Raw genomic sequence first — 22,252 nt, forward strand, 5'->3', positions numbered from 1 at the left:
TCTCTCTCTGTGTTTTTTACCAGTGGATTAGTATTATTGTGGTTTTGCTCTATTAGGATCTATTTTATTCAAAACTCTTTTTCACCTCTTGAATTTGTATAGGTTCCTCTTTCCAGAGAGTGAGAAAATTTTCTGGTATTATTTCCCTCACTACTTGTTCTTCCCCTTTTTCTTTTCCCTTTGTTTCTGGTATTAGTATTAGTCATTGATCATTGCTTTTGTCTTTGTTCATTAAGTACCTTACATTTTCTCCCAATGTTTTGTCTCTCATTTCTTTAGGGACTTCTTTATTGTTGTTGGCTTGCATTTTGTATTCAAATTTAATTATACTGTTCTCTATGTGCGTAATTATGCTACTGTGGCTTGACAGCACTCTGAGATTATTGGTAGAAGAACTGGACACTGGTGGTGGGAATGGCTTTAATTCACTATATCTCTTATATTCAACTATGAAGGATTCTAGATCACAATGCATTCAATAAAATAAAATTAGAAGAATATAAAAATATTAAAACTTAAAAGTAAAGATTATAAATAGGTACTACATACTAGAATGCACAGGAAAATATCTCTTCTTTCTTTATTGCTAATCTTGTGATCAAACATAGCTTTTTGGAGGAAATGATAACTAAATCAAACATTAAAGACTAAAATTTAAGCAAATAGACAAAAAAAAGATTTAGATACAGGCAGTATCAATTAAAATTTTGTATAAGAAAATAACATAGACAAATACAATTGTCCTTTCTGCAACTGTCCAGCTCCAATGTCTCATTCTGTTCTCCAAAGAAATGTAAACCAAGGCATGAAAATTTATAGGTACACCAGCATAATCGAAGTCTGGCAATCTCAGGAAGAAACACTGGGCTGAGTTCCCAGCTACCAAGACCATACCCGCTGTACCTATCACTCACAATGGTTGCTTCACCAATCAGTGTCCTTGCTTTAGCACTCCTCTATAACTCTTTACAGAGACACCAATCTGACCAAATCTCTAGGAATTCCAGTATTTGGGATGATATATTCAGGATCTTTCTCTTAAAGTTAATACAGGTACCTTCCTATCACCTTCTCACACTTCCAGAGGACCTGACAACTAAAAAACATCCCATAAAGCTGCAGTATTAGAGATAATGCAATCAGTGGCTGAAGCTGTGGTGCTCTGGTAAGGCATTTGCCTTGCATGCACTAATCCAGGAATACCACGGTTCAATCCCCTGCCGTTCCATATAGTCCCCCAATCCAAGAGTGAATTCTAAGCACATAGCCATGATTAATCCCTGAGCAGCATTGAGTGTGGCCCAAAAACCAAACAAAAAGAAAAAAAGAAAGAAAGAAAGAGAGAGAGAGAAAAAAGAAAGAAAGAAAGAAAGAAAGAAAGAAAGAAAGAAAGAAAGAAAGAAAGAAAGAAAGAAAGAAAGAAAGAAGGAAGGAAGGAAGGAAGGAAGGAAGGAAGGAAGGAAGGAAGGAAGGAAGGAAGGAAGGAAGGAAGGAAGGAAGGAAGGAAAGAAGGAAGGAAGGAAGGAAGGAAGGAAGGAAGGAAGGAAGGAAGGAAGGAAGGAAAGAAAGAAAGAAAGAAAGAAAGAAAGAAAGAAAGAAAGAAAGAAAGAAAGAAAGAAAGAAAGAAAGAAAGAAAGAAAGAAAGAAAGAAAGGAAAGAAAAAGAGATAAAGAAAAAAAGAAAGAAAGAAAGAAAGAAAGGAAAGAAAAAGAGATAAAGAAAAAAAGAAAGAAAGAAAGAGAAGAGAAAGAAAGAAAGAAAGAAAGAAAGAAAGAAAGAAAGAAAGAAAGAAAGAAAGAAAGAAAGAAAGAAGAATTAAGTAATTGAAAGAAATAATACAGCCAGGAATATTTTTTATTACTTTTTTTACTGTCATCTCTGTAGGTACATAACAATTTAGATGCTAATGTATATCCGAAGCCACCTATGTTAAGAAACAAGTGAAGTACCAGAATAGTCAATTAGCAATAAGGAAAAAAGAACCTCTGATAATAATTTAATAACATAATTAGAGATACAATATTTTTATAAATTTTCTGTTGTACTCTTTTTATTTCTTTCTTCATTTTGTCATTCCTTTTTAAATAATTTTGCTTCCACTTACTACTTACCACTGTATTATTTTCAATTATGTCAACTCTGTGATACATGTTCTTTAAATAAAGTAAATTAAGTTTAAAAAAGAGCAGTGCACCGAAACTTATTAGCATTCTAATATTAAGATTAAATAAGATGGCAGAATGTTAAGAAAAAGTATGAAGACTTTGACAAAGTTTGAATTTTAGATAAGATGACAGACAACAGTTAAATTTGAGTGTTTAAAACTAGAGTGGGTCAAAGATTCAGAGAGAAACAACTCTTAGAGAAATACACCTTTCTGGAAGACATGGAAACTTAACTATATTTCAAATCATGAACAAAATAAATCATTAAGAATAGAGGGGGAAATATTCTTTCATCAATAAACAAGGTGAGTACAGAAAACATACTTAATTAAAAGACTGTAAAGATAATTTGTATGAATGAAGAAAAGAGAGTAGGAAGGGTGAGAACGGAAGATAGAGGAAGATTGCTGTCTGGGAAGTCATCAAACATTAGGGTTCACAAGAAAAACTTTTGGATTATCTCTTTCCAACCTAATGCTCACCCAGCTACATTTTTTGTCCTGCCCTATAGAGAAAACTGATTTATGGGGTATACAACTTCTTAGCATGCACTCACAATAAAAGCATGGATGGTTGTTTGCCATTTGCTGGTCATCTAACAGATCTGCGAGGCCAGAAAATGGCTTCCTGTCAACACTCATCTTCCCTCTATGTCTTTCACCCCCACAGCATTAACAAGAAAATAAGAAAGTCTGCCCAGCAGTCCTACTTAATGTCACTGGGTAAATTCTCTTTTATTAAGGATCTGTAATTGTTATTCGTTGAGCTGTGACCTAAATTTAGTGATGCTGTGGAGTGAGCTCCAGCCAACAGGATTTCCCTGAGAACACGATGAAGTTCCTGTATCAATTCAATTAATTAACTCGAAAGAGAGAACACTAGCTAGTTTTCCAGTCCTGTTCTTCAGGGAATCATTTGTTTGTACCATATGTTTTCTACGATCCAGGCTGGGGGGGTGGGGAGAGAGAGAGAGAGAGAGAGAGAGAGAGAGAGAGAGAGAGAGAGAGAGAGAGACAGAGACAGAGACAGAGACAGAGACAGAGACAGAGAGACAGAGACAGAGACAGAGAGACAGAGACAGAGACAGAGAGACAGAGACAGAGAGAGACAGAGAGAGGCAGAGAGACAGAGAGAGACAGAGAGACAGAGAGAGACAGAGACAGAGAGAGAAGAGAGAGACAGAGAGACAGAGACAGACAGAGACAGAGAGACAGAGAGAGATGGAGAGAGAAACAGAGAGAGACAGAGAAACAGAGAAAGACAGAGAGAGACAGAGAGAGAGAAACAGAGAGAGACAGAGAGAGAGAAACAGAGAGAGACAGAGAGAGAGACAGAGACAGAGAAAGACAGAGAGAGAGAGAGAGAGAGAGAGAGAGAGAGAGAGAGAGAGAGAGAGATTCATTTAGACTCTTCCAACCAAGACAATGACTCCAGGAGGAATCCAGTTTAGATTCTATAGATCTTTTACATTTTGCCTAAGTCACCCTGACTATATTCAGGCTCTATATTTTCTTCTGCTTTGGGGGGGGGGGGGGAATAAGTGAGTTCACAATCTCAAAAACAGGATAAAGATTATGTGTTCCTATTTGACAGAAAATGCAACTGCGGCATGTTCTTTAATCCCTCGTTTTTTTTTGGGGGGGGGTGCAGGAGAGGTGGGAAATGCTGATAGCGTTTCAGTCTTTTTCTTTTCCTCATTTCTTGAAAGATAAAAAAGTGAGATTTTCTAAATTAGTATGACATTTACTAACCTTGAACTTAGGATTCCTAAAATACAACAACTGGCTCAAGTACTGTTAAACTTAATGTTACAAGATTAGAAGCATATGTGAGTCAAGAGGAATAGGATAAGGTGGCAAATATCCAACTTTTGGAAGATAAGAGGGAGTGGGCTGGTCTTTAACAAACTTGAAGGAATACTACCTTAGTTAAAAGAAGGTAGTGTTACTATAGCTTAGTTTAAAGCTTCGTTTAAGGTAGTGTCAATCTTTGTCGTGCAGCATTTCATTCAGGATTCTTAGAATTTGCAGTATCATCTATATCAGATATCTGTACATATTTTATACAAAAAGATTCCATTTTGAAAATATGTAAAATTAACTCAAAGTATACTCTAACATTATATAATTCAAATAAAAGTCAGGTTCTGGAGACCGTTTGCTTCAGCAATAACACATTGAGACTAGTTCTGACCACAAAACTAAGCACTGAAAAGTAGGATAGTGCAGTGATCAGAAAATTGTACCCCAGATCCAAATAGACAGGATTAAAAATCTCATTTCTCACATTAGCTAGATAAGTGATCTTGGCCAAATTACTTTATATTTTCCTCTATACCTCCATTTTGTCCTCTGTATTATGGATGTTAAATCTGTTCTCACCCCTTTTGATGGCTGTGGCAAAAAGTGACATTTTTTTTATTATTTTTACATTTTATACTTACATGGTGTCACTTTAACATTTCTTGATACAGAGGAAAAGCTATGTAAACTACAGTGCATATTAGCATTTGCACTTAAGTCATATCCCTGCTAAAGGACACACAACAACAGCAGCAACAACAACTTTATTGCTCTTACTCTAGTTGGGTTTTGTGCTTCTGTTATTTTTCTGTCACATGCTGTTCAGAGAAAAGCCTAAATACTTCCTATTTATCCTGACCTTGAATAAGACAAAGCCGTTTAAGACATATCCCCAGAGATCTAAACAGTTTAACTGGGCATGATCACCCAGTTTCCCCAAAACCCCAGCTAGAGCTTCACTATTCACAGCTCTATTGAAGAGCTTTCTTCCTGGCTTGTGTCCCCTCAAAGGGGAAACCATCACAAGGACTCCAAGAGGAAGGAAAAGGGACCTATTTAATTAGCTTTCTCTTTTGAATGACGCCATCACAGATCTGATTCATTTCCATGAATTGAAGGGGGGGAAAAGAGTGAGGTGGGGGATGAACTCTGAGAAGGAATGAGTGAAACTGTCAGGAGAACAGATTAGAGGAAAGCTGAAGTTGGAAAAAACAGCCATGTCAGCTTGACCATCCACCATGACCCACATTCAGGCTAGGAGATTATGTCAAAATCTAAATTTAAGAGATAAGCCCAACATCTGCTTCCGTGGGTGCAAACTAGAGGACAAAAGGGTCTGGAAAATAGACAACTGATCCTTGGTGTTCAAGAATGTACGAAGTTATATATCTAAAATGGTTCACAAAAATATCTCCTGTTTATAGGCCTATTTTTATCTGTGGTATACCAGGACATATTTTGTCTTCAGGCCATAGTATACTCATGTATATGTGTATGTATATTGTGTTATATATAGGTATATTTAATATATAACTCTGGGGAGACTAAGAACAAGGACTCAGACACACACACACACACACAAACACACACACACACAGATGAGAGGCAGTACCATTTTCCTATTGCTTTCTGTGCTCCATTATTGATGCAATACATATTCATACTCATGCCTGCTATTTGGTCATAGATATTATAATTGTTATATATAAATGAGATTGATTCGTTAAGTGTTCTAATATGGTATTACCATATAGCTACTGAATGAAATTTTATTCTACTCCTTAAAAATCTGTACTATTTCAGTTGTTTTTTTTTGGCACTCCCTTGTTATTTACAAACTGTAGTAAAAAAGCTTGACCAAGAAATTTGATCCTGAAGACTCCAAATACTTCTCAGCTGGTATTTCACATAGTCTTTTTATTTTCTTTAATATATCTTCCACAGAATGGTCAAAATATTCTTTTCATACAGAATATTTGATATTAAATCTTTGGTTACTTAAAAGATCTTTCAAGAATTCTCAGTCAGATAAATATAACATTCCTTGTGAGATCCTCTTTCCAAACTCCCTAACTTTCCTTTCTAAACTCATCTTGTCCTTAGAATATTTTGATTATCAGAGATAAACAAAATGACTGTCCATTTTCCAAAACACTGTTTAATTTCATGTCACTAATTTTTATCTTTCTTTGAAGATTCTGCTGACCTTTCAAGACATAATTTCAAATCTCTATCTCCAATGAAAGCTGTGATGACCTATCATTGCAGATACCATTCCCTTAGTCAGATACCCTTTTAGATACCTCTAAATTTTATAATATATAATGAGCAAGACTGGATATCAGATAGATCATGAATTCATTATATCTGCATTTCATTACTCCTCACCAATACCAGTCTAGCATTAGATTAACATATATATAAACCTATTTGTAAAAGGAAGGAAGGATGGAAGGAAGGAAGGAAGGAAGGAAGGAAGGAAGGAAGGAAGGAAGGAAGGAAGGAAGGAAGGAAGGAAGGAAGGAGGGAGGGAGGGAAGGAGGGAAGGAGGGAAGGAAGGAAGGAAGAAGGGAAGGAAGGAATGAAGGAAGGAAGGAAGGAAGGAAGAAGGGAAGGAAGGAAGGAAGGAAGGAAGAAGGAAGGAAGGAAGGAAGGAAGGAAGGAAGGAAGGAAGGAAGGAAGGAAGGAAGGAAGGAAGGAAGGAGGGAGGGAGGGAGGGAAGGAGGGAAGGAGGGAAGGAAGGAAGGAAGAAGGGAAGGAAGGAAGGAAGGAAGGAAGGAAGGAAGAAGGGAAGGAAGGAAGAAGGGAAGGAAGGAAGGAAGGAAGGAGGGAGGGAGGGAAGGAGGGAAGGAGGGAAGGAAGGAAGGAAGGAAGTAAACTAGTAAGAAAGCAAGTTAGTAATCAAACTAGCTAGCCCACAGTATAACCAGGAAGGAAACTAGTAAGCAAGCAAGTTAGTAATCAAACTAGCTAGCTCAGAGTATGACCATGCTTTTCTCAGTAGAAGAAAGTTATATAAGAAATACTGGTCTGAAGTACACATTCTTCTGAGTATTGATTTAGCAAATTGTTTCCTGGTTTAGCCCCCACAACTATATCTCATGTAGCATACATATATATGTAAGGTCCTTACTGAGCTAGATTACAGTATCACAAAATGCTATGTAAATATTCTGAAGAGCCTCATAGATTCTGTTAACATTTGATTCTATCTTAACTAAGATTAATTTGGTTCTGGCAAAGGAAATCAACTCAATTGGAAGCAGATGGCTTTCCTACATGTTACTTACTTTGTTGTAGTTTTGCTGTTTTTGTTTAATCTTCAAGCCTCCCTCAACCCCCACAAGTACAAACACAAATGTTTTCCTATATGTCGATAGGATCACTGTTGAGCAATATATACTAATATGCAGTCCAAATCCAAAGGTTAGTTTGAATTTATTTTGTCTTTTTTTATTTAGAAACCACATACAACTAAAACCATTCTGTATGTGTTTCTAACTTGCTTTTCTTAGCATAATACCACCAGATTTGTCTTTTCTTTTTATTTCTTATTGGCCACACCTGGTGACGTTCACTGGCTATATGCTCAGAAATTGCTCCTGGTTTGGGGGGCCATATGGAACCCCGGAGGGTAAAACCACGGTCCGTCCCTAGCTATCAAGTGCAAGGCAGATGCCTTATGGCTTGTGCCACCTCTCTGGCCCCTCTCTAGATTTCTTAATCTTGCAGCAAAAGGTCATATTTCATCTTTGCTCATTGCTGAGTTGTATTCCAAAACTTCTTTGTACACTCCTTTAATCTTGGGTAGTTGAGTTGTTTCCAAATATTGACAATTATAATAGTGTGAATGCAGATGACTATTTGGATTAACGGTTTTATGTTCCTCAGATATCTAGGAGTAAAATTACTGAGTCATGTAGAATTTATGTTTATACTTTATTGAGAAAGTTACATCTTGTTTTTAATAAATAATTTTTATTGTGACCAAAGTGAATTACAAATCTTTCACAGTAATATTTTAGGTGCACAGTGATATTGAATCAGGGGCATTCCCACTGTAGTATAAAATAATAATGAGGCCCTTTGGATGGAGCTGGATGGTGGTGGATGGTGATGGAGGCCTTTCTCATCCATCCCAGGACTATGATGTATGCACCTTTTCCAGCCATAGGGGCAGCAGCCTCAGGATAGAGTGAGTTAATCATCCACAGACAGGTTCTAAGAAATATCAGCTTTATTCATACCCTAGCCAACATGTGTGGCCTATCGTAACCATTTACGCTGGATCCCTATTCAGCCCTGCCTTCTAACTTGTCTTTCAGCCATCTCTCCTGCACCTTCTTCAACTTTATCCATGCAAAATCCCCTTTTTCCCCTGAGGCCAAACCTTTTGTAACCTCCCCAAAACCCCTCCTAGAAGTGGGAGGTCTATCTTGTAGGCAAGCTTACACACAGAATGAGGGGTGGGGTTACACCCACCACCAGTGTTGTTCTCCCTCCACTCCTGTTCCCAGCATGCATCCCATATCTTCCTCCTTTGCCATCTTGTTTCTTTTAGAGACTGACTCAGTTGACATTGCTACCAATAGTGAATTGCTTACTTTTTTTTCACATTCCTGCTAGCACTTGTTTTTGCATTTTGATATAAACCATTTTCACTGGCTTTTTGACAATTTGATTTGTATTTTCCTGATATGATCTGTGATGTTAAGTATTTTTGTAAGTTTAGTGGTCATTTGTATGTCACCTTTTACTTTTGGATGGAATGTTGTTAACATGTGCACATTCTATATAATCTTGGCTATAAATGTGTAAATGTGTGCCAGTAGTTTTGCTCATCCACTGGAATGTCTATTTGTTTAACGATAGTTTCTTCCACATTTCAGAAAATGTATAGTTGTAAATAGTCCCATTTGTTTATTTTTTCCCTTCTGCCATATTTAATCACTGAAAACATTTATGAAGTCAATATTATGGAATGTTTTGCCTATGTTTACTTCAATGTATTTTATAGGTTTGGTTCTAACATCTAGATCCAAATTCCTTTTGAATTCACTTTTGTGCATTGTGTGGTCCAATTTATTTCTTGTGAATTTAGCTAATTAATTTTATTAACACTGTTTACTGAAGACTATTTTACCATTTAATATAGTTGGCTCCACAATCAAAATTCATTTGTACATAAAATGTTTATCTTTGAAATCTCAATGTTATTTATTTAGTCTGAGTATTTGATTTTATACCTTTGATTGTTAAATTTTTATGATATAAAATAGGGGCCTATGAGACCCATTATATTATTTTCCTTTGGCAATTTAACAGACATTTTCCAAATAATCCCTAATAATATTTTCTTGATGTATTTGGGAAATGCCAATAGGATTTTTTCTATTGCTTGTTTTGAAGTTTTGGTTAAAATGATCATTTTATTAATGGTAATTACTTTTAAACATAGATTATTTTCCTCTTTTATGTGTGTGCTATTTTACTTAATAGAGACTTGTAGTTTTCAATGTATGTCTTTCAACAATTATTGATTTCTAAGTACTTAATTTTTAAAATGCGATTGTTGGGCCAAAAGGATAGAACAGTGATAGGGCATTTGCCTTGCATGTGGCCAATTTAGGATGAACCTAGGTTCCATTCCCATCATCCCATATGGTCTCCTGAGCTTGCCAGGAGCAATTCCAGAGTGCAGAGCCAGGAGTAAGCCCTGAGCGATGCTGAGTGTGGCCCAAAACCAAATAAATAAATAATAAATAAATAAATAAAATGGGATTTTAAATAGATTGTTTTTAAAAATCGAATATCGTCATTTATTTTTATATGTGGCATGTATCAGATTTTTAATAGGTTGATTTTGTAGCCTGCCACTTCATTGTATTGGGTTATTGTTTCCAATTTTTAAAAAAAGTTGTGAATTTAGATGTGAATAGTATTTTATATAATATAAAATAGTACTTTTAAGAGAGATATCTTTGTCTTGTGAGTAGGAATAGTGCTTTCTTTATTTATTTTTTATTTTTTTATTTTTTTGGTTTTTGGGCCACACCCGGCGTTGCTCAGGGGTTTCTCCTGGCTGTCTGCTCAGAAAAAGCTCCTGGCAGGCACGGGGGACCATATGGGACACCGGGATTCGAACCAACCACCTTAGGTCCTGGATCGGCTGCTTGCAAGGCAAATGCCACTGTGCTAACTCTCTGGGCCCAGGAATAGTGTTTTCTGCCCTCTTGTTCAACATATTGTGTTTGATGTATATTGGTTTTGGGGTCATACCTAGCAGTGCTCAGTGGTTACTCCTAGCTCTACTCTCATAATTCGCTCCTGGCAGGCTCAGGGGACCATATGGAATGCCGGGATTCGAACCACTGTCCTGCATGCAACGCAAATACCTTACTGCTGTGCTATCTCTCGACCCCTAAACTTTACTATATTAAGTTTCTTTTATTCTCACTTTGTTTAGTTTTTAAAAACATAAATAGATATGGTATCTCTGACCAAGTCTTTCCTGCATCTACTAATAACAATTTATGAGTTATATCTTTACTTTTGCTCAGTGGTCGGCAACTTGTGGCTCGCGAGCCACATGTGGCTCTTTCCACTTTTAATTTGGCTCTTCTGTGTGCCCGACGGCCACTCCAGGAGTCAGGACTCTGCTCCTAGCCTCTGTCAGTTCGCGCCCTGTGTGGCTCTCAAAATAAAGTTCAATCGTGGTTTTGGTGAGATTTGGCTCAGTTGAAAAAAAAGGTTATTGACCACTGCGTTTTGCTGGTGTGGTGTACCATATTAAGTTATTTGTATTTGAACTCTCCTTGCATCCCTGGAAAAAATCCCAGTAGATAATTATGTATGATACTTTTAGAATATTGTTGAATTGATTTTGCTACAATTCTTGCATGTATATTCATTAGGCATATTGTTATGAAATTTTCATTCTTTGTGAGGTTTTGGCAACAGGGCAATGTTAATCTCGTTGTAACTGTTTCAAAAAGTTCTGGTGTCTAGTTTTGCTTGTTTTGAAAATGAGTATTAAAAATATAGAAAAGTTGTTATTTTTGAAGATTTTGTAAAAGTCACAACTATAACAATCTGCATCTAAGATTTAGTTTTCAGAAAAAAATTTATTACTGTTTTACTTTGTGATTCACCTATTGAGGTTTTCTCTTTTCTTATAATTAAATTGTAAGATTTTAAGAATTCTTTTATTTCTTCTAGGTTCTCTAATTTATTGTTATAATGTTCATAATGATATATTAGGATGCTTTATGTTTCAGTAGTAAGTATTGTAGCTTCTCCCCTTTAACCTATGATCCTATTTAAAATTCATAAGAATTTGGGGCCAGATCGAAAGCACAGCAGCAGGGTGTTTGCCTTGCAAGTGGCTGACCCAGGATTCTGACCTTCGTTCTATCCCCAGTGTCCCATATGATCCCCTAAGCCAGAAGTGATTTCTGAGTTCAAGCCAGGAATCACCCCTGAGGACCATCAGGTGTGGCCCAGAAACCAAAAATAATTTTTAATTTATTATTTTAAAGAATAAACTCTTATTTTCATTTATCTTTTTACACTTTTTTACTTTTTACTATTCCTATTTTATTTATTTCCACTTTAATTTTTATTTCCTCTTCTACTGTCTTTGAGTTTGATGCGTTACCCTTTTATCTGTTCCTTAAAATACCTTGTTATATTTTTATTAGAAGCAGCAGCTAAAATAGTTAATGTGAGGCAGTATTATATTGAAGATGATTTATTTTCATCTTTTCCTGCTTACTAATATAAACCAATATTTCTAATTACATAAGAAACAAGAATTGGTGATAATGTGAAGAAAAAGCAAGTCTAGTGCACTTTCGGAGGGAAAGTAAATCATAGAAGCATTACTAGATAACTGTAGGGAAAATTCTTTAAAAATAAAGACTAAAATCTCACTTAATCCAGCAATACTAGTTTTATTTCTGAGGACTATAAAGGCATCATTTTTTTTATAAAGGCATAATCTTAAGAGATGTTTACACCTCTGTTTTGTAATAGTATATTATTCACAACAGCCAAAATATAGAAACAACTTAAAAGTGTATGAACAACTGCCTGGATGAAAAAGAAGTGTTTTATATATAGTTATTATATAGGGTACATATTATAGAATATAGTTAATATACAACATAAACTTAAAACATATAATAACATATAATATATTTGTGTTTAATAGACAGATCCAAAAAATAGTGCTAAGTGAAATAAATTTGAAAGTGCAAAACAAATGGCAAATATTTTTACTAACATGATTTAAAAAGCTAAAGTGAACAGTGAAAAATTAACTTCTAGACTCACTCTGATTCAGCTGTTGTTGAGGAGCATGTTGTTCAGTCTCAGGGTTTTAGATTTTCTTTGCATCTTTTTTTTGCAGTCAATCTTGATCTCTGCTGCATTGTAGTCCGACAGGGTGCTTGGTATAATTCTTATATTTGTGATATTATGTAAGTTATATTTGTGTTCTAAGTCATGGTCTACCCTAGAAAAGGTTCCATGTGCACATGAGAAGAATGTGACTCTGTTTTCAGAGGATGGAGGTCTCTGATATGTTCATAAATTCTACTTCCAGTTTCTCATAGAGGGCTTTTATGCCCTTGTTAGTGTTCTTCCTAGTGGATCTGTCTAGTGGTGATAATGGTGTGTTGAAATCTTCCACTACTATCTCAATTTCTTCCGTACGTTTCTCCAGGTTTGCAAGCAAAAGCTTTACATATTTTGTTGGCACTACTTTTGGTGCATAATTGTTGGTCAGAGTTAGTAATTCTTGGTCTAATGTTCTTGTTCTAATACTCTTATTCAAACATAAGCTACATGAAAAATAAATAAAAACTATACTCGTTTATCCTTAGCTATATTCTCCAGATAAAATCAGGCCCAATAGCATGGCAGTGTACTGAATAAACAATTTATGTTGAATAATTAATATTTGACGACTCTAAGGAGCTCTCTTTTAAGAGAATAATGTTTTCAATTATTTCTTTAAATGCTAGCTGAGTCTAATTAATAGGATTATGCAATAAATATTGTTAAATTAATGAGCTAATGGGATACATAATGAATAAATTATTAAACATGATTAAAATGTTGGTGTTCTTGATGGATCATGGGACAATGTTATAAGAAAGGCATAATAAAAGGATTTTTGCCATATTTCTACATATTCATATAGGTGGTGAAATAGGGAGAACTTCCCAGTTGATATTCATCTAAGATTATCTTGAAAGAATAAGTCAATTTCACAGTTTCAAGGGCCCAATGTTATAATACAGGGAGAATATGTATAGATAGGTATAAAGTTTTAAAAGGGGTCACAAATAAGGCACTTGAGCTTTATCCAATGCTATCATACCTATGAACATTAGTATCAAATCTAGATTGACTTTAGAAAGAGGAATATGTATCCAGAGAATATCAAATGACCCATGCAGTGGGGGAAGCTAAGTAACACAGATTAAGGGATAAGCAATTGTGTGTGGGGGGGGGGGGGTAAAAGAAAGTTGTAGCTGTAAATAAAAATAAAATTTCACGAGTTGGGTGAGGCCATACCCCACACTGGATTTCTAACCCCTTAGGAGGAAAGGTCTGATGAAGCAGGGTAATGATGGAGAAGTAATACTAAGCAGTCAGAAAAGATATTCACTGGAGTCAGCTCTCTCTGCCATGTGCTACTTATGCACCGTCAAAGCCAGCACTGCTCCTCTTTATTCCCAAAACCCAATCCAATAGGGTAAGAGAAGGTCCTATAATCCAGGTGGGTTTATACATACCAAAAGAAGAGATTTCTGGGGAAAAAAAAAGACGTTTATGGAAAACCATTGTTTAGGTTTTTATCTATGTTCACTTTACAGTAGCAAAATTGGCTTTTGAGATATTTTGGAAAACCCTTATTTGCATGTTAAGGGATATTTTAGTCCATGTGAGATCTCATAATCTGGCCTAAGTGTGAGCAGTCTACTACAGAGATGCCTAGTGCTCCAAGATATTTCATTATTTCATAGGCACAACTATATTGTTTTATTCTGCTGACCCACCTATAATGCAAATAGGAAGAACTGCGTGTTTTGCTTCAGTAGTTGTTTTACCTGCAAATCTGCAAGAAATCAATAAGTAATGACCTTAATTAAGACATTAATTATCTAAAATGATATCTGCGATAAAGGAAATTAATGGAGAGTAAAGTGTGTGTCGTTCAAATATCAGAAACAAGATATCCTATGCTATACAGCACAAATGAAGGAGGATTATTAGTAAAGAGAAAAGTTGGACACTCAGATTCAAGCCTTTACTCCAGAACTTATAAATACTGAGAGTTTGACATAGCACATGAAATTTTGATTCTGCACCTATATTTAAAAAAATATTTTTCTTGTGTTCCTTTTAAACTTTATTATGAAGCTAATTACAATAAATGTGCATAATAATTTTTGTTTTAGGGTCATACTGGTGTTGCTCAGGTTTTATATCCAGCTATGGTATTAAGAATTATTCTTTCTGATGTACGGGAGCCATTTATATACCAGGGATCAAAGCCAGGTAAGCCATGTGCAAGGTAAGTGTCCTATGTGCTGTACTATTGCTCAGACCCTAAATGTGCATTATATTACTGGAGTACGTGTCTTATTTATTTGATGATTTATTTTTCAAAATAATATTATACTTGAATATCCTTCTATGATTATAAGAATACTTCTTTTGTTTGTTTTGTCCACTCTTGGCAGTGCTCAGGAATTGCTGGCTTTAATCTCAGGAATTGGTTCTGACAGTGCTCAGAATACCATACAGAAGGTCAAGGAATGAACTTGAGTTGGCCATGTGCAAGGAGAGTGCCCTATCTCCTGTACTACCATTCCAGTTCCTTGAATACTTTTTATTGGGATAGAGATATATGTGATTCTTATTTTCAGAGTTTGTTTTACTATAAAAACCATTATTCTGGGGTATTATATAAATAGAATCTAAATCAACACACCATTACTAACCAAATACATCCTCATTATATCTAAGAGTGGAACTCTCTAGTAAGAACTTGGGAATACAAAAATGTTGAAATTTGGGGCCGGGTGGTGGCGCTAAAGGTAAGGTGCCTGCCTTGCCTGCGCTAACCTTGGACGGACCGCGGTTCGATCCCCCGGTGTCCCATATGGTCCCCCAAGCCAGGAGCGACTTCTGAGCACATAGCCAGGAGTAACCCCTGAGCGTTACTGGTGGCCCAAAAACCAAAAAAAAAAAACAAAAAAAAAATGTTGAAATTTACTCCATCTTCTAACCATCCACTTACATTTTTACCAGGTAAATGTAGGTATGAGATGCCTGTGGGATTAATCAAGTCCTATCCCAGTCAGTATATGCCTCGTTACTCATTGGTTGGGAACATCTTTGAATGTACAGTGGTTGGACTTTTACCTTGCATGTGACTGAGCTAGGAGGGACCTGGGTTTGATTGTCAGCATCACATCCCCGAACCTGCCAGGAGCAATTTCTGAGTGAAGAACTAAGTGTAATCCCTGAACCCCAATGAGTATAATCCCCCAAAAGAGTGGTGGGAAAATATTTTCCCCCAGTCTATAAAATGTCTTTTTATTCCAGTTATTATTCCTCTTGTGATGCAGATGCTTCTTAATTTACTGAATTCTTTATTTTCATTTGCTTGGTCAATGAGATTGGATAATTAAAGATTCTTCTAGATTTGTTTTCATGAAGTTTTCTATCTGTTTTTTTAACATAATTGATAAGTTAAGGGATGATGTCAAGGTATTTTATACATTTTGTTTTAACTTTTGTGCATGGGGTTAGAAAGAATTCTGAGTTTTTGTTTTTTGGACTTAGGATGGGGCAGGTGACAAACTAGCGTTCTCAATACCATTTATTGAAGATGTTTTCATTGCTCTACTATTATTTTTTTGTTCTGAGACTATGACTATCTCTGAACTCTAAATTCTATTCAATTGATCTGAAAGTCTCTTTACCCTAGTAGCATGCTGCCTTGATTACTATAGGTTTGTAATAAAAATTAAAGATGGAGATATAAAGCCTTCCATATTCTTTTTATCCAGAATTGCTTTAGCTATTCAGAAGAGGGTGTTATTGTTCCATATAACTCTAAATAGCATGTTGTCTATGTGTTTGAAAAATGTTATGAGTATTTTTTTTTGTTTTTTTTGGGTCACACCCAGCAGCTCTCAAGGATCACTCCTGGCTCCATGCTCAGAAATCGCCCCTGGGAGGCTCAGGGGACCATATGAGATGCCAGGAATCAAACCACCGACCTTCTGCATGCAAGGCAAACACCTTACCTCCATGCTATCTCTCCAGCCCCTGTTATGAGTATTTTTATGGGGATTACATTGAATCTATATAACATTTTCAGTAGGTTTGTCATTTTGACAATACTAATCCTTCTAATGAATGAACAGGGAGGTGTTTTGAATTTTGTGTGTACTTGTACTTCTTATAGTAATGATTTATAGTTTTATTTTTTTGATTTTTATCTTAATCTTATTTTTTAGTTAAAAATGTCTTGAAGTGCAATTATAAATGGGCTTTTTAAAATGTCTATTTCTCTATTTCACTATTTGCATACAGAAATGTCACAGATTTCCATGTGTTTTATTTATAAGCTGCCACATTACTCTATAAGTAGATTTTTTCTAGCAACCTTTGGTGGTCTTATAATTTTCTAAATATAATTTCATCTCATCTGCCAATGGTGGTAGTTTAACTTATTTTTCTTCAATCAGGATGTCCTTAATATTCCACTTCTTGTATAATTTCCATGACAAGGACTTCCAGTACTCAATTGAATAGTAATGAGAGGGAATAACCTTGTATTGTGCCTGCTTGTAAAAAGAAGTCTTTCCACTGTTCACTATTGAGTATGATGTTAGCTTTTAGTTTACTGTAAATGTCCTTAGTTGTGCTGAGGAAATTTATCACCATCTTATTAAAATCTTTATCATGAATGGATGTTGTATCTCTTCAACTGTTTTATTTATGCATCTGCTTATATGAACATAATGTTTTAATTTTCCTGTATTGATGTGATTTTTATGTTAATTGACTTGTTTATATTAAGCCATACTTATATCCCTGTGATACATCCTATTTGAAGCCTAGTGTTTATGAATTATGAGTCTGTATTCAATGCCATCTTTTCCTTATCTCTCTTCTGGTTTCAATTTAACCATCATCATCACTGCTTTATGAGGAGGGTTTTCAGTGAAATTCATTGATGGATCTAAGAATAAAATCTACAGAAGTAACCATATCTATCACTGAATCAGTTGGTAGTACAGGGCAAATAAATGAGTGTAAATTAAGATGTGGTGAGCCAAATTGTTGCATGGTCTTGGAAACCAGAAGTTTTACCAGAAGCAGAAAGATGGTGGCACAAGAAATCTGGGGTGGAACCAAATGGTGGAAATGTGAAGGAAAGTGTTGGGTAAAAAGTAGAGAGGCTTCTATAGAGAAATTCAGAATGGGTGGGTGGAAAGAAACTCTTATTTTCCTTCTTACCACTCTCTAATTACCTGTATGTGTCATTTCTTTTAACCACAAGAACTGGAGTTGCACAAGGATTTTTGTTAGTAAAAGTAATTAAGAAGTTATTATTATGTAATAAAGGAGTGTGAAATATCAGTGTTTTGTGGGGCCACATTCAGTGGTGCTCAGAGATTGATCTGGGCTCTCCAGTCAGAAATCATTCACGGATCAGGGACCATATATTGAATACTAGGGATCAAATGCAGGTCAGCCATGTGAAAAGCAAGTGTCTTATCTGCTGTACAATTTCACTGGTTCCTGAAGAGTTCATTTTATTTTTAACTTAAAAATAAAAACATTTGTATGTGTAAACATATCATCTCACACATTCATGGCAGCATCAGGACACTAAAATATATAAATTACTTAAAATTATTAAACTAAAATTATCAAGACAATTTTAGCTTGTTACTCAAGTTTATATTTTAGGTTTTAAATTATAAAATGTTCAGAGCTATGTTAATTTTATTCAAATAACCATGAATGAATGAATGAATGTGAAAATGAGCAGTTACTCCAACACTTACCAGTGAGATCCTTATTGCCACCTGGTGGCAGCATACCCTAATTGAAAAAATAGCTTTTGTATGACCTCAAGAAACCTGAGCCTATAAAGTGACAAAAATCTCATCAGATGAAATAATATAACACAAAGGCAATAATAAAGGGCTTCAAGCTACTATTATTTAAATACTACTTTAAGGAAAATTCTGTATGGAGATATCCAAACCTGGATTTCTAACATCTCTAAGATTGATTTGGAGTCAACCATTGACATGTCTGTGCTAAATATAAATTCTCAGAGTTCTTCCTTTGCCATGAATATGAGCTGGAATGGTGGCGGATGTCCTTCATTCTTTATCTGGTTACTCCATGAAACAGGAAGTTGGGGGCACCCTGGATCTATGCATATTCAGCCAAAGGAGATTGTCAAGTTTCTTGTCCCTTCATGGAACACATTGGTTTTCTTAGAAGTATCTCCAGCATGCTTTCACCAGGTTTCTAAGGTCCTTTCAGAAAACAAGTCTCTTTTGTCCATAAGTAATTGAGTTTTTTTGTCATTTAAGAACCAGATCTCCCCCCTACTTTGAGCCTTCAAAATCTCAGAATCCTCATATCTCTCAAGATATTGAGATTCTTGTATGAGTGGGCAAATCCTACTTATCATGACATGGATTACCAAATTCAAATTTAAGAATTGGAAAGAAGTTTAAAGAGAGTTTCAAAAATTCTCCTGAAGGAGTTCCTTCAGACTGAGAACTTTGTCAATGTCTGTGAACTTTGGGAGAAAGGAGATGTGAAATGGAATAGCCAAGGTCCCTCAATAAAGACTGTATGACAAAGACAAGGAGAGCAAGCTTCATGACATAATGAAGGATTGGATGGAATTATCCTGCTCCGTGTATTTACTTGCTGCTCTCCAATTTTACAGGTCTGAAGCCTCACTTCTTAGCTCTTTCGAAAGATGAGACAGAACACACAAAAAAGAAGCAAAAGCTGCTTCTGCGACTTTGGGCACTGAAGAAGATACTAGCTGTAGTTTCTCAGAGCCAGAGGCTGAGCAAGTGGCCCAAAGTCCACCTAGTGGAGAACACAGCACCCAGAGGAAAATAAAGAATCAAGTGTTGTCACTTGCCACGGAGAATTGAGGCGCTGGAAGTCTGGTCACTCCACTTTAATAATCTACAACATCAAAACCAAATTTGCCCTGAATTTATTTTTCTTCTGTGGCTCTGAATGAAAGCTTGGAGCCAGCCAACGGTGAAGATGAAGAGCTGCTAACAGCGAATCCAGAAAGCAATTCTTTGGCATTGATCTACAAAGATAGAGAAACACTGAAATTTGTCAAGTCTATTAACCACTGAAACCTAGTACAAAAGAAAGCCGTGCCACCTAGAACAGGTTTCTGGGATTTATCTTTTGTCTGCTATGAATGACAAGAATATGCAGAGAGGAAAAAGACCCTTCATCATTGATGGGCCACCTGAAGAGTATGACAGGAAGAGGAACAAGGCTGCAAATTTTTTATAGACCAGCAGTTGAAACCACTGGATTTCCTACAGTTTTCTTAGAACTATGAGTGTTTGTTTGTCTTCAGTGGAACTCAGTCACGATGATCAGAATCTGTATCTTGCACTGGAAAGAAACTTATTAAAAGGGAAAAATGCTTGCTTTACAGGTAGCCCACCCGAGTTCAATATCCAGCACCCAATATGGTCCCCTAAACTCACCAGAAAGTAATCTGAGTGCACACCAGGAGTAACCTCTGAGCATTGCAGCATGTGGAATAAATAAATACAAAAGAAGAAAAAATAAAAAGAAATATATTACTTTTATTCCATATTACAGATGAACAGGCAAAATACAATTCCCTGTTTTCAGTGTAAGCTATTTCCTCTGAGGTTGTATTTGAGAACTTTCATCCCCTGAACCATACAGTATTTTACTTAAAATAACACTGAAACCAATTGAGCAGACTAAAAAAATAGTTGTATTATTTCTCTGGGTGCAATGTGGTGAAAATAACTTTAACTGCCCATCTAAACCAGATTTGGGTTCTAAGGATATCTGTTCTTTTTTATCATTCATAAATCTCTATAATTAAATAAATTTGTACTAATTTATTTATTAAAAGTTATTTTATTAAACCAATCTAAATATTGGTAATAATTCATAACAATTTATCATTATCATCGAGGTGTAAATAGTAACAATAATTTTACAAGGCTTCTTAGGGGTTTCATTCACAATAAATATTGAGAAACATTTAATTAATAATTGAGAATTAAATTGAGAACTTAATTGAGGATTGAGAATCAAAAGATTGAGAAGTCACTGAGTAAATGAAAATTATGATTTTTATTTAAAATTAGACATATCTTCAGCCAATCTAAATATAAAATTTAACTTTATATGAAAATCATGCAGCCAAAAATTTTTAAAATTCTTTAGAAACTCTGAGGACTAATTGAAAGCAAACAAGTTTTATTTAATGATTTACTGTGCAGGTGCTTTCTAGGTATGTATTTTTTCTTCTTCACCCATATGCTACTCGTTATCATTATGCTACTTGCAATATCAAATTGGAGCAAAAGTAGATTTATTATACAAATTATGCAAGTTATAAATAGCATAGCCCAGATTTAAGCTTAAAACTAACTCCAAATCTAGTAGTCCTAATAAAGACTAGTTCTATAAATCCTTGTAAACTTCAAAATATTGGAAACAGGATAGTAGGTCTCAGACTTTCAAAGACCTACAATGTATTGCATCTTCGAAACCACCAGGTTCAAAACCTTTGGGTTGCAGAGACAAAGACTCAGTTCAGTGATTTATCTAACTTTCCCTTTCTTTCCTTCCTTCTGTTTACCAAGAACTCTAGCTCAAATAAAAAATGAAAGAAACTCTTGTCCAAAGGTAAAGAAGAACTTGCTTTATGTGATCAGGGGATGAAATAAAAACAAAATTGCAAGGAGAAATCATAAGTAGAGAGAGAATGGCATTGTTGACATTTTCATCCATAGATAGAATGACACAGTTATTCAATCAAAGATGGAGCACAAAGTTAATCTGCCCTCTACTCCATTTTTTGAATTCTCAAAAAATCTGGTTAGATACATGTTTTGTGCTTTGTCCCACTTGCTACCTGGCAGATTTCCCCCCATCTTATTTTGACTTTATATTACTAAATACAGCCTACATTTCATTTATATCATTGATACCCCTTCCAAGCTTGCATTTTCTACCCACAACTTTCTTCCCCTCTGGTAATTACCAATTATTTCTCAAATTCGGTGTTTGGATCCATTGCTCTTTAAATTTCAAAGACACAATAGCAAGTCAAACATATTCAGAGAAATGGCTAAACAATTTCTCTTCTTTTGTGATTGTATATTTTAAATTAAAGGTATGTATTCAAATTAAAATGGCACAACTAGTTAAATTTTTATCTACATAACACAATTCTATTGACACAGAACAAAAAAGTTATTTAAACTTCCCTCCCTATGACATCTTAAGCCCCATATTAATCAATACAATAAAAGGGTTGTACTGTTCTTAGTTAAAAGAGGGAACATTTTGCAAATTAGTTTTCAGCTATTCTAACATATAAAAGAAGAAATCAGTTTTATCTTTTTTGTGTGCAATACAAAGTGATGAACACAACATGAACTCTTTTATCCTTTGAGTTTGAGTTGATCTGTGTCTTTGTCTAACAACTGTCAGCATTTGCAGTGCTTTGTAGATTGTTGTATAATATCAGGTCATCGAGAGATTTATTCTTCTGTTGATGTGTAAATAAAAAGTTTTGAGCTGTGACCATTAAGATTAACATATAAGGCTGGCCTAGATATGTAATAAGTAGTCATTTGGGACCAAATGTATATGGTGTATAAATAAGAATGAGTAAAATATTTTAATTAAAAACATAACTAAAATTTAAGAAAATAAAATTATTCAAAAGACAAAGCATGGAAATGTTGATGCTTCTTACAAAGATAAACATTAAAATTAAATTTATATATACTATCTACCAACATAACTCAATCAGAAAATTAAATGCAGTGATAGAAATAATCACTTTTGCTGAGATGGGAATAAGAGAAGTATCACATGCACTAATAATGCGTGTTAAATTGATATAAACATTTATTTAATCTATCATTTGGTCAACCAAAGTCAATGCTGTGTCACCAAATTTCACTCATA

The 22,252-nt window shown here is 35.1% G+C and overlaps 1 pseudogene; it reads left to right on the forward strand.

Annotated features, from left to right (window-relative positions):
- Nucleotides 1-19,479, forward strand: part of LOC125997179 (prolyl 3-hydroxylase OGFOD1-like) — a 31,065-nt pseudogene extending 11,586 nt beyond the window's left edge.
- Nucleotides 19,480-22,252: the final 2,773 nt, after the last annotated feature.

This window comes from Suncus etruscus, chromosome 19, assembly GCF_024139225.1.
Source record: "Suncus etruscus isolate mSunEtr1 chromosome 19, mSunEtr1.pri.cur, whole genome shotgun sequence".
Taxonomy (NCBI): Eukaryota; Metazoa; Chordata; class Mammalia; order Eulipotyphla; family Soricidae; genus Suncus; species Suncus etruscus.